Below are 12,777 nucleotides of genomic sequence, written 5' to 3' on the forward strand. Positions count from 1 at the left end.
GGGTACTTAGATCCCAGAGGCATTTCTCCCTCCTGCCTCCTGACATTGACCAACTCATCTGTTAAGAAACAATCTGTTACAAAATATCAGCAGTATATTCAGTATGGTTTTGCTTCTCGGTCTCAATGTATGTTTTAATGTTGGCTTTCTGTCTGATATTCACCAACTTTCCTCAGTTTGCCCAGGATGAGAGGTGGTTTGATAGAAGTGTACAAGATGATAAGAGGCATAGAAAGAGTGGACAGCCAAAGACTTTTTCCACAGGGTGGAAAAGGATTATACAAGGGGCATAATTTTAAGGTGATTGGAGAAAGGTATGGGGGTTATCTCAGACATAGGTTTTTTTATAGGGTTTGTTGGGTATGTGGAATGCACTGCCAGGGATGATGGTGGAGGTAGATACATTAGGGTAATTTCAGAGACTCCTAGATAAGCACATACTGTAGATGATAAAAAAAATGGAGGGCTACAGTAGAACTAGAAAATTTGTGAACCCTTCAGAAAGTTCTCTATTTCTGCATAAATATTATCTAAAATATGATCACATAAGTCCTAAAGCTAGATAAAAAGAACACAATTAAATAATACCACATAAAACATTATACTTGTTCATTTATTTATTGAGAAAAATGATCCAATATTACATGTATTTGCCAGAAAAAGTATGTTAACCATTGTTTTCAGTAACTGGTGTGACCCCCCCTTGTACAGCAATAACTTCAACCAAACATCTCCAGTAATTGTTGATCAGCCTTACACATTGGCTTGAAGGAATTTTAGGCCATTCCTCCTTTCAAAACTGCTACAACTCAGATGTTGGTGGGCTTCCTTGCATGAACTGCTTGAGGTCCTTCCATAACATTCCTACAGGACTAAGGTCAAGACTTTGACTCGGCTTTTCCAAAATGTGAATTTTCTTCTTTTTAAACCATTCTATTGATGATTTATTCTTGTCTTTTGGATCATTGTCTAATTGCATTATCCAATTTCTATTAAGCTTCAGGTGATGGACTGCTACCCTGACGTTCTCCTGCAAAATGTCTTGACACCATTTTGAATTCATCATTCCCTCAACGATTGCAAGCTGTCCAGGCCCTGAGGCAGCAAAGCAGCTCCAAACAACTAGTTCCTTCCAACATGCTTCACAGTTGGGATGAAGCTTTAGTGTTGGTGTGCAGTGCCTTTTTTTCCTCCAAACAGAGCAATGTGCATTTCTGCCAAGAAGTCCTACTTTTGTCTCATTTAACCACAGAACTTTGTCAAAGAAGCATTGTAGAAAATCCAGGTGGTCTTTTGCAAACTTGAGATGTGCAGCAATGTGTTTTGGGAGATAATGGTTTCCTCCGTGGTGTCTTTCCATGAACACCATTCTTGTTCAGCAGCTTAGCAAGTTTTAGAGAATTTAGCAAGTTCTAGAGATTTCTGCAGGTTTTTTTGTTGTTATCTTTGGGTTCTTTTTCACCTCCTTCAGCATTGCACATTGTGCTCTTGGAGTGATCTTCAGAGGATGCCCTCTCCTTTACCTTACTTTACTTTATTGTCGCCAAACAATTTATACTAGAGCGCACAATCATCACAGCAATATTTGATTCTGCGCTTCGCGCTCCCTGGAGTACAAATCGATAGCAAATAGTAAAAATTTAAATTATAAATCATAAATAGAAAATAGAAAAAGGGAAGTAAGGTAGTGCAAAAAAAATGAGAGACAGGTCCAGATATTTGGAGGTTATGGCCCAGATCCAGGTTAGGATCCATTCAGCAGTCTTATCACAGTTGGAAAGAAGCTGTTCCCAAATTTGGCCGTATGAGTCTTCAAGCTCCTGAGCCTTCTCCCGGAGGGAAGAGGTACGAAAAGTGTGTTGGCTGGGTGGGTCGTGTCCTTGATTATCCTGGCAGTACTGCTTCGACAGCGTGCGGTGTAAAGTGAGTCCAAGGACGGAAGATTGGTTTGTGTGATGTGCTGGGCTGTGTTCACGATCTTCTGCAGCTTCCTCCGGTCTTGGACAGGACAATTTCCATACCAGGTTGTGATGCACCCTAGAAGAATGCTTTCTATAGTGCATCTATAAAAATTAGTGAGGGTTTTAGGGGACAGGTCAAATTTCTTTAGTTTTCTCAGGAAGTAAAGGCGTTGGTGGGCCTTCTTGGCAGTGGACTCTGCTTGATTGGACCAAGTCAGGTCATTTGTGATATTGACCCCGAGGAACTTAAAGCTTTTGACCTGTTCCACTTGTGCACCACCGATGTAAATGCGGTCATGCGGTCTGCTACTCCTTCTGCAGTCAACAACTAATTCCTTCGTCTTGCTGACGTTGAGGGATAGGTTATTGTCTTCGCACCATGCCACCAGGTTCTTAATTTCCTCTCTGTACTCAAACTTGCCATTACCCGAGATACGTCCTACAATTGTGGTGTCATCAGCAAACTTATATATTGAGTCCGATGGAAACTTGGCTACACAATCATGGGTGTACAGTGAGTACAGCAGGGGGCTGAGTACACAGCCTTGTGGGGCACTGGTGCTCAGAGTGATTATAGAGGAGAGTTTGTTCCCTATTTTTACAGCCTGGATCCTGTCTGTGAGGAAGTTGAAGATCCAGCTGCAGATCTGAGTGCTGAGGCCCATGTTCTGGAGCTTAGGAATCAGTTTATTTGGAATGATGGTATTAAAGGCAGAGCTGTAGACCAATGAGAAGGAGCCTTACATATGCGTCTTTGTTCTCCAGGTGTTCTAATGAGGAATGTAGGGCCAGAGAAATGGCATCTGCCATTGACCTGTTGCTCCGGTAGGCGAATTGCAAAGCGTCGAGGTTGATCGGTAGGCTGTGGTTGATGTGTGCCATAACCAATCTCTCGAAGCACTTCATAGCAATTGATGTCAGAGCCACAGGTCGATAGTCATTCAGGCATGCCACCTTGCTAGGGAGAGACCATAAGACCATAAGATGTAGGAGCAAAATTAGGCCATTCAGCCCATCGAGTCTGCTCCATCATTCCATCATGGCTGATCTCAAATCCCACTCAACCCCATACACCTGCCTTCTCTCCATAACCTTTAGGAAACTATCAATTTTCGCATTAGATATACCGATGATCTTGGCCTCCATGGCTGTCTGTGGCAGAGCATTCCACAGATTCACTACTCTCTGGCTTAAACAATTTCTCCTTATGTCTGTGCTAAAGGGTTGCACATCAATTTTGAGGCTGTGCCCTCTAGTTCTGGACATCCCCACGATAGGAAACATCCTTTCCACATCCACCCTATCTAATCCTTTCAACATTTGGTAGGTTTCAATGAGATCCTCCCGCATTCTTCTAACTTCCAGTGAGTACAGACACAAAGCAGCTAAATGCTCCTCATACGTTAACCCCTTCATTCCTGAAATCATCCTCATGAACCCTCTCTGGACTCTCTCCAATGCCAACACATCCTTTCTGAGATATGGGGTCCAAAACAGTTGACAATACTCCAAGTGCAGCCTTACAAGTGTCTTATAGAGGCTCAGCATTATCTCCTTGCAGTTATATTCTGTTCCCCTTGAAATGTATGCCAACATTGTATTTGCCTTTTTTTTACCACGGACTCAACCTGTTAATTAACCTTCTGGGACTCTTGCATGAGGACTCCTAAGTCCGTCTGCACTTCTGTTGTTTGATTTTTTTTCCCATTAAGATAATAGTCTGTGCTTTCGTTTCATGTACCAAAATGCGTTATCATACATTTCCCAATACTATATTTCATCTGCCAATTTTTCCCCATTCTTCCAATTTGCCTAAGTCCTGCAATCACATTTCTTCCTCAGGACTACCTACCCCTCCACCTATCTCCGTATCATCTGCAAACTTTGCTACACAGCCATTAGTTCCATTAACTAAATCACTGACAAACAATGTGAAAAGTAGTGGTCCCAATACTGACCCCTGAGGAGCACCACTAGTCACCAGCAGCCAACCAGAAAAGGCCACTTTTATTCCCACTGGCTGACTTCTGCCTGCAGCCATTCCTCTATCCATGCCCGTATCTCTCCTGTAGTACCAGAGGGTTTTATTTTGTTAAGCAACTTCATGTGCACACCTTATCAAATGGCTTCAGAAAATCGAAGCAAATGACATCCACCGCCTCTCCTTTGTCCACCCTGCCTGTTACTTCCCTGAAGAATTCTTACAGATTTGTCAGGTAAGACTTCCATGCCGACTTTGACTTGTTTTGTCATTAGCCTCCAAGTACCCTGAAACCTCATTCTCAGTAATGGACTCCAGCACTTTCCCAACCACTGAGGTTAGGCTAACTGGCCTATAATTTCCTTTCTTTTGCCCTCCTCCCTTCTTGAAGAATGGAGTGACATTAGCAATTTTCCAGTCCTCCAGAACCATGTGATTCTTGAAAGATCATAAACAATGCATCTGCTATCTCTTAAGCAACCTCTTTCAGGACTCTGGGATGTAGTTCATCTGGTCCAGATGATCTTTCAGTTAGCCTAGCACTTTTTCGTGTGTAATAGCAATGGCACTCACTCCCGCTCCCTGACACTCACAGACCTCTGGCACACTGCTAGTGTCTTCCACAGTGAAGACAGATGCAAAGTACCCATTAAGTCCATCTGCCTTTCCTTTGTCCCCCATTACTACCTCGCCAGCATCATTTTCCAGTGGTCCAATATTAACTCTCACCTCCTATTACTCTTGATATAACTGAAAACACTTTTAGTATCCTGCTTTATATTATTGGCTAGTTTGCCCTTATATTTCATCTTTTCCCTTCTTGTAGCTTTTTTTGTTACCTTTTGTTGGATTTTAAAAACTTCCCAATCAACCAACTTCCCACTCACTTTTGCTTCCTTATATGTCATTTCCTCGGCTCTTATGCAGTTCTTAACTTCCCTTGTCAGCCATGGTTGCCTACCCCTGCCATTTGCGAACTTCTTCTGTGCGATATATCTATCCTGAGCCCTGTGAACTATTCCGAGAAACTTCAGCCACCTCTGATCTGCCGTCATCCCACCAGTATCCTCCTCCAGTCCACCTGGGCAAGCTCGTCTCTCATGCCTCTGTAATTCCCTTTATTCCATTGCGATGCTGATACATGTGACTTATGCTTCTCCCTCTCAAACTGCAGTATGAATTCAATAATTTTATGATCACTGCCTCCTAAGGGTTCCTTTACATGAAGCTCCCTAATAAGATCTGGGTTATTACACAATGCCCAATATAAAATAGCCTTTCCCCGAGTAGACTCAAGCACAAGCTGCTCTAAAAAGCCATCTTGTAGGCATTCAACAAATACCTTCTCTTGCGATCTGACACCAACCTGATTTTCCCAATCCCTTGCATACTATTAAAGTCCCCCGGTGCAATGGTGTTATTAGCCTTATTACATGCCTTTTCCAGCTCCCTTTGCAATCTCAACCCCTCATCTTGGCTACCTCTGGAGGCCTGTATATGATTCCCGTAATGGTCTTCCTATCTTTGCAGTTTCTTAACTCCACCCACAAAGATTTGACATTCGCTGACCTTATGTCACCTCTTTCTAAAGATGTAATTCCATCTCTTACCAACAGAATCAACAGAGTCACACCACGGCCTATGCCTTCCTGCCTGTCCTTTCAATACAAAGTATATCCTTTGACCTTCTTTCAGCCACAACTCAGTGATGCCCACAGCATCATACCAACCAATCTCTAATTGTGCGATGAGTCCACCCAACTTTTTTGTGAACGCTACGTGCATTTAAATATGGCACCTTCAGTCCTGCATTCTTCATCCTTTTGAATTTTGCCTCTGTGGTGCAATTTAACTCATTGCACTGTCTGCATTTGTACCCAATCTTTGGCTTGTCCTTCCTTACATTCTTATTACGCCCATCATCTACTTGTAAACCTAGTAGCTCATCCTCAGCTCTACCATACTGGTTCCTAGCCCCCTGCAATTTAGTTTAAACCACTCCCAACAGAGTTAGCAAACCTACCTGCAAAGATATTGGACACCTCATATTCAAGTGCAACCCATCCCTTTTGTACAGGTCCCACCTGCCCCAGAAGAGGTTCCAATTATCCAGAAATCTGAATCCCTACCCCGCTCCAATTCTTCAGCCACACATTTATCTGCCACCTCATTCTATTCCTATCCACACTGTCACATGACACGGGCAGCAATCACAAGATCATTACACTTGAGGTCCTGCTTCTCAACTTCCTTCCTAACAACCTGCATTCTTTTTTCAGGACCTCCTCTCTTTTTCTACCTATGTTGTTGGTACCAATATGTACCACAACTTCTGGCTGTTCACCCTACCTTTTCAGGATATTGTGGACACGTTCAGAAACATCATGGACCCTGGCACCACATTTTTGTAGAAGATATTATCCCAGAGGTTCACATATTTTTTCCAATACGTACACTTGATACTCCTTGGCATTTTTTCTCCAGTCCTGCTGAAGGGATTCGGCCCAAAACGTCGACTGTTCTTTTTTCCATAGATGCTGCCTGGCCAGCTGAGTTCCTCCAGCATTTTGTGTGTGTTACATGTAATATTGCATCATTTTTCCCAATAAATATATGAACAAGTATAATGTTTTTGTGTTATTTATTTAATTGAGTACTCTTTATCTAGTTTTAGGACATGTGAAGATCCGATCACATTTTTGGTCATATTTATACAGAAATAGAGAAAATTCTGAAGGGTTCACAGACTTTCTAGCACCACTGAATGTAGGAGAAAAGGGCTGGATTGTGGGAGGGAAAGAGTAAATTGATCTTAGAGTACAGTAACTGTTCGGCACAACATCATGGGCTGAGGGGCCTGTACCATGCTGTACTGTTCTATGTTCCGTGTTCCATGCCCAGTGAACCGTTTGCTAGCTTTTCTGCCCAGCTAATTTGTCTTGGCTCTTCTGAACCCAGCCCTCTACACTCAGCGTGATCAGCCTCTCGTTCAATGTTTTTCTTGCACCATGTTGAAGCAATTGTTTCGCTAACTGTATGCCAACTTTCACATCCGTTGTTATGCCTACTTTGTGGTTCCTAGAATTAAATCAAGCTACAATTGCCTCCTCCTTGCTCTGAGCATAAACTAGGGGAGAATACAGCCCGGGGTGCACATGTTCCCTAATTTAATTATATCCATCGCCTTTACTCCAGTGAGTTTTCTTTTGTTACCCTACTGCACACCTGTATTGCCTTCAGATGCTTATGCATCTCCCAATCTACCACTGAGTGAGTCTGACTGGGAATCCAGAAACGCCCTTGGGCGTCCCATTGCAAATCAAATCTGCACCACACCAATTACTGCAAAGTTACACAATCAGAATCTGAATCAGGTTTATTAACATTGACGTGAAATTTGTTGTTTTACGGTAGCAGTATAGTGCAAAATGTAAAAATTACTGGAAGTTATAAAATAAATATCTGAGAGCCAGACTCTCCTATCAGTGGGAAACAAAGGAATGTAATGTTTTGTGCTTTGTGGCGACCTGGCTGACGGAGGAGGTACCGGATCACTCTGTCGAAACCTCTAATTTCTCTCTGTTCCAGGCAGACAGGTTGAAAACCCTCACTGGGAAGAGTAAATGAGGAGGGGTACGCTTCATGGTCAACAGTGCTTGATGCGACCCCCAGAATGTGCATGCACTCAAATCCTTTTGTTCCCCAGAACTGGAATACCTGGTGCTGCTGTGCAGACCCTACTGGCTGCCTAGGGAGTTCATGGCTGTTATCATCACAACAGTGTACATTCCGCCATAGGCTGATATGACCTGGCTCTCAAGGAACTGTACAAGACCATCAACACGCTGGAGACTGCACACCCAGAAGCTGCCTTCATCGTCGCCCATGACTTTAATGGAGCTTCAAAAAATAGAGGGCTATGGGTAACCCTAGGTAATTTCTAAGGTAAGGACATGTTCGGCACAGCTTTGTGGGCCGAAGGGCCTGTATTGTGCTGTAGCTTTTCTATGTTTCTAAATACTGAAAAAGTGTTTGTGGATCATTCAGAAATGTGATGGTGATGGGGAAGAAGCTGTTCCTCAAACATTGAGTGTGGGTTTTCAGACTTCTTTACTTCCTCTCAAAGGTGGTAACAAGAAGAGAGCATGTTTCAGTTGGTGAGGGCCTTAATGTTGAATGTTACTTTCTTGAGGCGGTGACATAAGACCATAAAACCATAAGAAATAGGAGCAGAATTGGACCCCACTCAGCCCATCCTCTTGTCCTTGACGGTGAAAAGGTTTGTGTCTGAGATGGAGCTGACTGAGCCTACACCTTTCTACAGCCTCTTTCAGTCCCGTGCATGGGAGTCTCCATACCAGGCAGTGACGCAACCAGTTAGAATGCTCTCCACCGTACATTTCCCAAGAGCCGTCGGTGAAATGTCAAGTCTCTTCAAACTCCAAAAGAAGTAGAGCCACTGGTGTGCCTTCTTCGTGCTTCCATCAGTGTGTTAGGCCCAGGATAGATCCTCTGAAAGATTTTATGGATGTCCAATGAGAATCCAAATTGGGCTACAACTGTCCAAAAGGAAATCCATATGATGCACAGAGGTGTTCAACTGAAAATACATGCTCAGCTAGGGATTTGCAGAGCTCTAGTGGTATCCCACTGTAATTCAGTATTAAACCTCTGGGTAGAACATAGAACACAGAACAGTACAGGCCCTTTAGGCGACAAAGTTTTCTGGACCCTTTAACCTACTTCAAGGTTAACCTAACCCTCCCCTTCCCCATACTGTAACCATCCAGTTTTTTTTTCATCCATGTGCCTATCTAAAAGTCCCTTAAATATACCGCCACCCCTAACAGTGTCTTCCAAGTACCTACCATTCTCTGACATTCCTTCTATAATTTCCTCCCTAAATCTTATGACCTTTGTATTAGACACTTCTGCCCTGGGAAAAGGTGGCTAGCTATCCACTCAGTTTATGCCCTATCATCTTACACACCTCTATCAAGTCACTTCTCATCCTTCTTCTCTCCAAAGAGAAAAACCTTAGTTTGCTCAACCTAGCTCCATAACACATGCTTTCTAATCCAGGCAGCATCCCAGTAAATCTCCTCTGCACACTCTCAAAAGCATCCACAAACCTTCCTATAATGAGGTGAACAGAATATGGTCTAACCAGGGTTTTATAGAGCTGCAACATTACCTTGCAGCTCTGGAATTCAATCCCCTGACAAGTGAAGGCCAACACACCAAACGCCTTCTTAACCATCTGAGCTTAAAGATAAGTTTTCTGATGTCCCATTGCGTTTGCAGGGCAGTACTGTTTGGTTTCATAGAAGTCTATTTGGGAATGGGCTACACTGGCAGGTGTGGTGTCCATTCATAAGTTCATCTGTCTGGTGCATTATTCAATTATTACAAATTAATTGTTTCAGATGAGGAAGGTGCTGAAGTGGCTTAATATATATATCCTGCTGGAATTGAGGTACCACGGTAGTGTAGCAGTTAGCGTGACTATATGACATCTTGGGGCATTGGAGTTCAGAGTTCAATTCCGATGTCGTCTTCCCAGTGCTCCAATTTTCTCCCTCAATCCAAAGACGTACCGGTGAATAGGTTAATTGGTCATGGTAAATTGTCCTGTGATTAGGCTAGGGTTAAATAAGTGGGTTGCTGGGCAGTGCAGCTCATTGGGCAGGAAGGGTCTGTTCCGTGCTGTACCTCTAAATAAAATAAATAACTAAATCAAATATATTGGAGTGCACAAGTGAATTGAAGAAACCTATCTGCAGAGTTTGTTGGGGTTCTTTTATGACAATGCATATTGTTATATTATTTGTATAATAACAGTGTATATACTGCTCTGGGGTTCACATTCACATAGGAAGCTCCCTCTTTTATTCTCTGTACACCCATAGCTGCGTCGCCACCCACAACTCCAATCTGTTAATTAAATTCACAGATGATACTACATTGATTGGCCTTATTTCAAATACCAACAAGGCAGCCTACAGAGAAGAAGTCATCACTCTGCCACAGTGGTGTCAAGCAAACAACCTCTCCCTCAATGTCGTAAAAACAAAGGAGCTGGAGGAATGGAGACAGGCTCACCCCTGTTGACATCAATGGATCTGGGGATTAAGAGGGTGAACAGCTTCAAGTTCCTCAGTATACATATCACCGAGGATCTCACATGGTCTTTACATATCAGCTGAGTGGTGGAAAAAGCACAACAGTGCCTCTTTCACCTCAGATTGTTGAAGTTTGGCATGAGTCTCCAATTCCTATAGTCCGTGACCCAGTAGGGTTGGTCGGTACCATCTGAGGGGAATCATGCTTATAGTGATTTTTCGCAAAGTAAACATCTCTAGAGTTAGAAAATATATGATAGCATTGCACCAGTGGTAGATTTATGTGTGTTATCATGCATTTTATAACACTACCCTAAAATAAGCGTTTCTGAAAGGTGGCCAATATAAAGTACAACAGTTAAAAATACACTAGGGCTAAGATGTTAACTGTCCTATGCTATCACCAGTGGGATCATCAGTTGATCTGCCACCTGTCTTCAGGAGTTTTGGCCCGCTTATGATCAAGACTCCCTTGAGGTGTTGGGCCAGCAGTGCTAAAGCACCACCTCCCACTGGTGAGCTTAAAAACTTGGCATCTGCCTCTATCGGTCACTTCCATCAAACAGATAGTCTGCTCTTCAGGTACCTATGCAACTACTGAAGGGTTTGCAAGATATGTATAACTATCTGACTATAACTGTATAACTGTCTGACTATCTGCCCCTCTGGACATACTTAGTCCACACCCATGCTGATCCTTTCTCTGCTGCCTCAGCTACAGCCCTGCTGGTTGACTTGATCTCTCTTCTGGTGAAGCCAAGGTCACGCAGCCACTTCTGGAAAGTGAATGCAATAAACCCACGGCAGCCTACTTCGAATGGATAGCATGAGACCTTCCACCCTCTGTCTCTACACTCTGATCTTCATTCTGCATACTTGGTTAACTTGCACTCATGGGCTTCATTGATGTTGTCTTCCCAGGGGACTGTGAGTTCACCAGTAACCACTTCTCTACTGGTGTCAGATCATACGATTATATCTGGACACAATGGGGTGAAAGCTATTTGCTCCGGGAAACTGCCTTTCCCCTCCAGGTCGGCCTTGACACACCAATCATTGGCTGCAGAAAGTATGCTTGATCGTGAGCCTGTGCTGTACACCTTTGACTTGGAGCCTTCTTTCACAAATGATATGCGATGTTCTGTGCAGCATGGGGCATGAGATAAGTTGTGCTGCAGTACTCTCTGCTCAACCGCCTCTATCACAACTTTGAGAACGTTGTTATGTCCCCAAGTATACGTGCCGCTGGAAAGATTGACTCTGCACGCACTCAAAATTTGTTGAAGTGTTCCCTTCTCGCCACAAGCAGCACACCTGTCTGTCTTATCTTCATATCAGGTGCTGAGGTTGGCAGGTGTTGGGAGCAGATCGTACGCTGCTCTGCATAGAAAAGAAATGCGGAGCGGTTCCATCTGCCACAGAACATTCCAAGATAAATGTCGTTGTTCAACATTTTCCCACCAGGTCCAAGCCTCTTGTTTGGCCAGGCCAGCTGTTTTAGCTAACCTCTTCTCCTCTTCTACCTCTCATACTTCTTGTGTTACAAGCTCACGGCGCTCCTTACCTGTAGAAGATGACCATCACTTGTGGGTTGTCCACCAAAGTCCCTGGAGGCCTAGCTGGATAGCCCCAACCGTCTCCTTGTGCTTCAATCTAGACTCTGCCTCATCAACTGCTACACGGGCTGACCACTTCCTGCCTAATCTCACATCCGGCTGGGTGTTCTTGATGACAGGGTCTTTTGAGTCTTGAAGCATCAAGAATGATCTTACCTTGGCAACTTTGACCTCTTCAACAAGGGATTGCACTGGGATGGTAAGCTTTGTCTGGCTACTGTGGATTGCAACAATGGTGAGGCTGCTCGGTACTCCAAGCCACTTCTTCACATACTTGTTGATCTTCCGTTCCATTGCCTCAACATGGGACATTGCCACTTCATAGACAGTTAGTGGCCATATTATCCGTGGCATCAGTCTGTACTGCAAGCACCACAACTTCAACTTGCCAGGCAAGCCACATTTGTCAACAGACATCAGACCTCTGCTGATCTGTTCTCCTGTCTCTTGAACCCTCTTGGTGTTTCTCAGCTCCTCTGTGTACCATCACCCGAGGCTCTTAACTGGTTGGTCCTGAATGGATGGAATCTCCTCTCCACAAAGGATGAAATGAAAGTCAACCAGTTTTCCTCTCCTCAGAACAAGGCTCCTTGACTTCTTGGTCTTAAACTTCATTCTTCCCCAATCCATTAGCTTCCCCAATCCATAGTCTAGATAGTACATTTTCCACTGCCTCCATGCTGGGACCCAAAAGGGTGAGATCGTCCATGAATGCTCGTATTGGTGGTAACTCTCCTCTGCCATCAAGTGCGACACCTGGTCCCAGTGATTCTGCAGCCCTCACAATGACCTCCATGGCTGACACAAAAAGGATGGGTGAAATCATACATCCCATTGGGATTCCAACATCCAAGCTCTGCCACCTAGTTGTAAACTGCTGAGTGGAAAACCTCATCCGGAAATGGTTGTAGTACTGCATAACAAAGTTCCTCACCTTAGCAGGAATCCATAAGAATTTCATTGCAATCTCAATCAGGACATGGGGAACAGAACCATACGCATTTGCCAGATCAAGCCAAACTACAGCCAGATTTCTTCTCAACCTTTTTGACTCCTGGATGGTATGCCATATCATACTAGAATGTTCAAGACATCCT

The sequence above is a fragment of the Mobula hypostoma genome, chromosome 2 (genome assembly GCF_963921235.1).
Source record: "Mobula hypostoma chromosome 2, sMobHyp1.1, whole genome shotgun sequence".
Lineage (NCBI taxonomy): Eukaryota > Metazoa > Chordata > Chondrichthyes > Myliobatiformes > Myliobatidae > Mobula > Mobula hypostoma.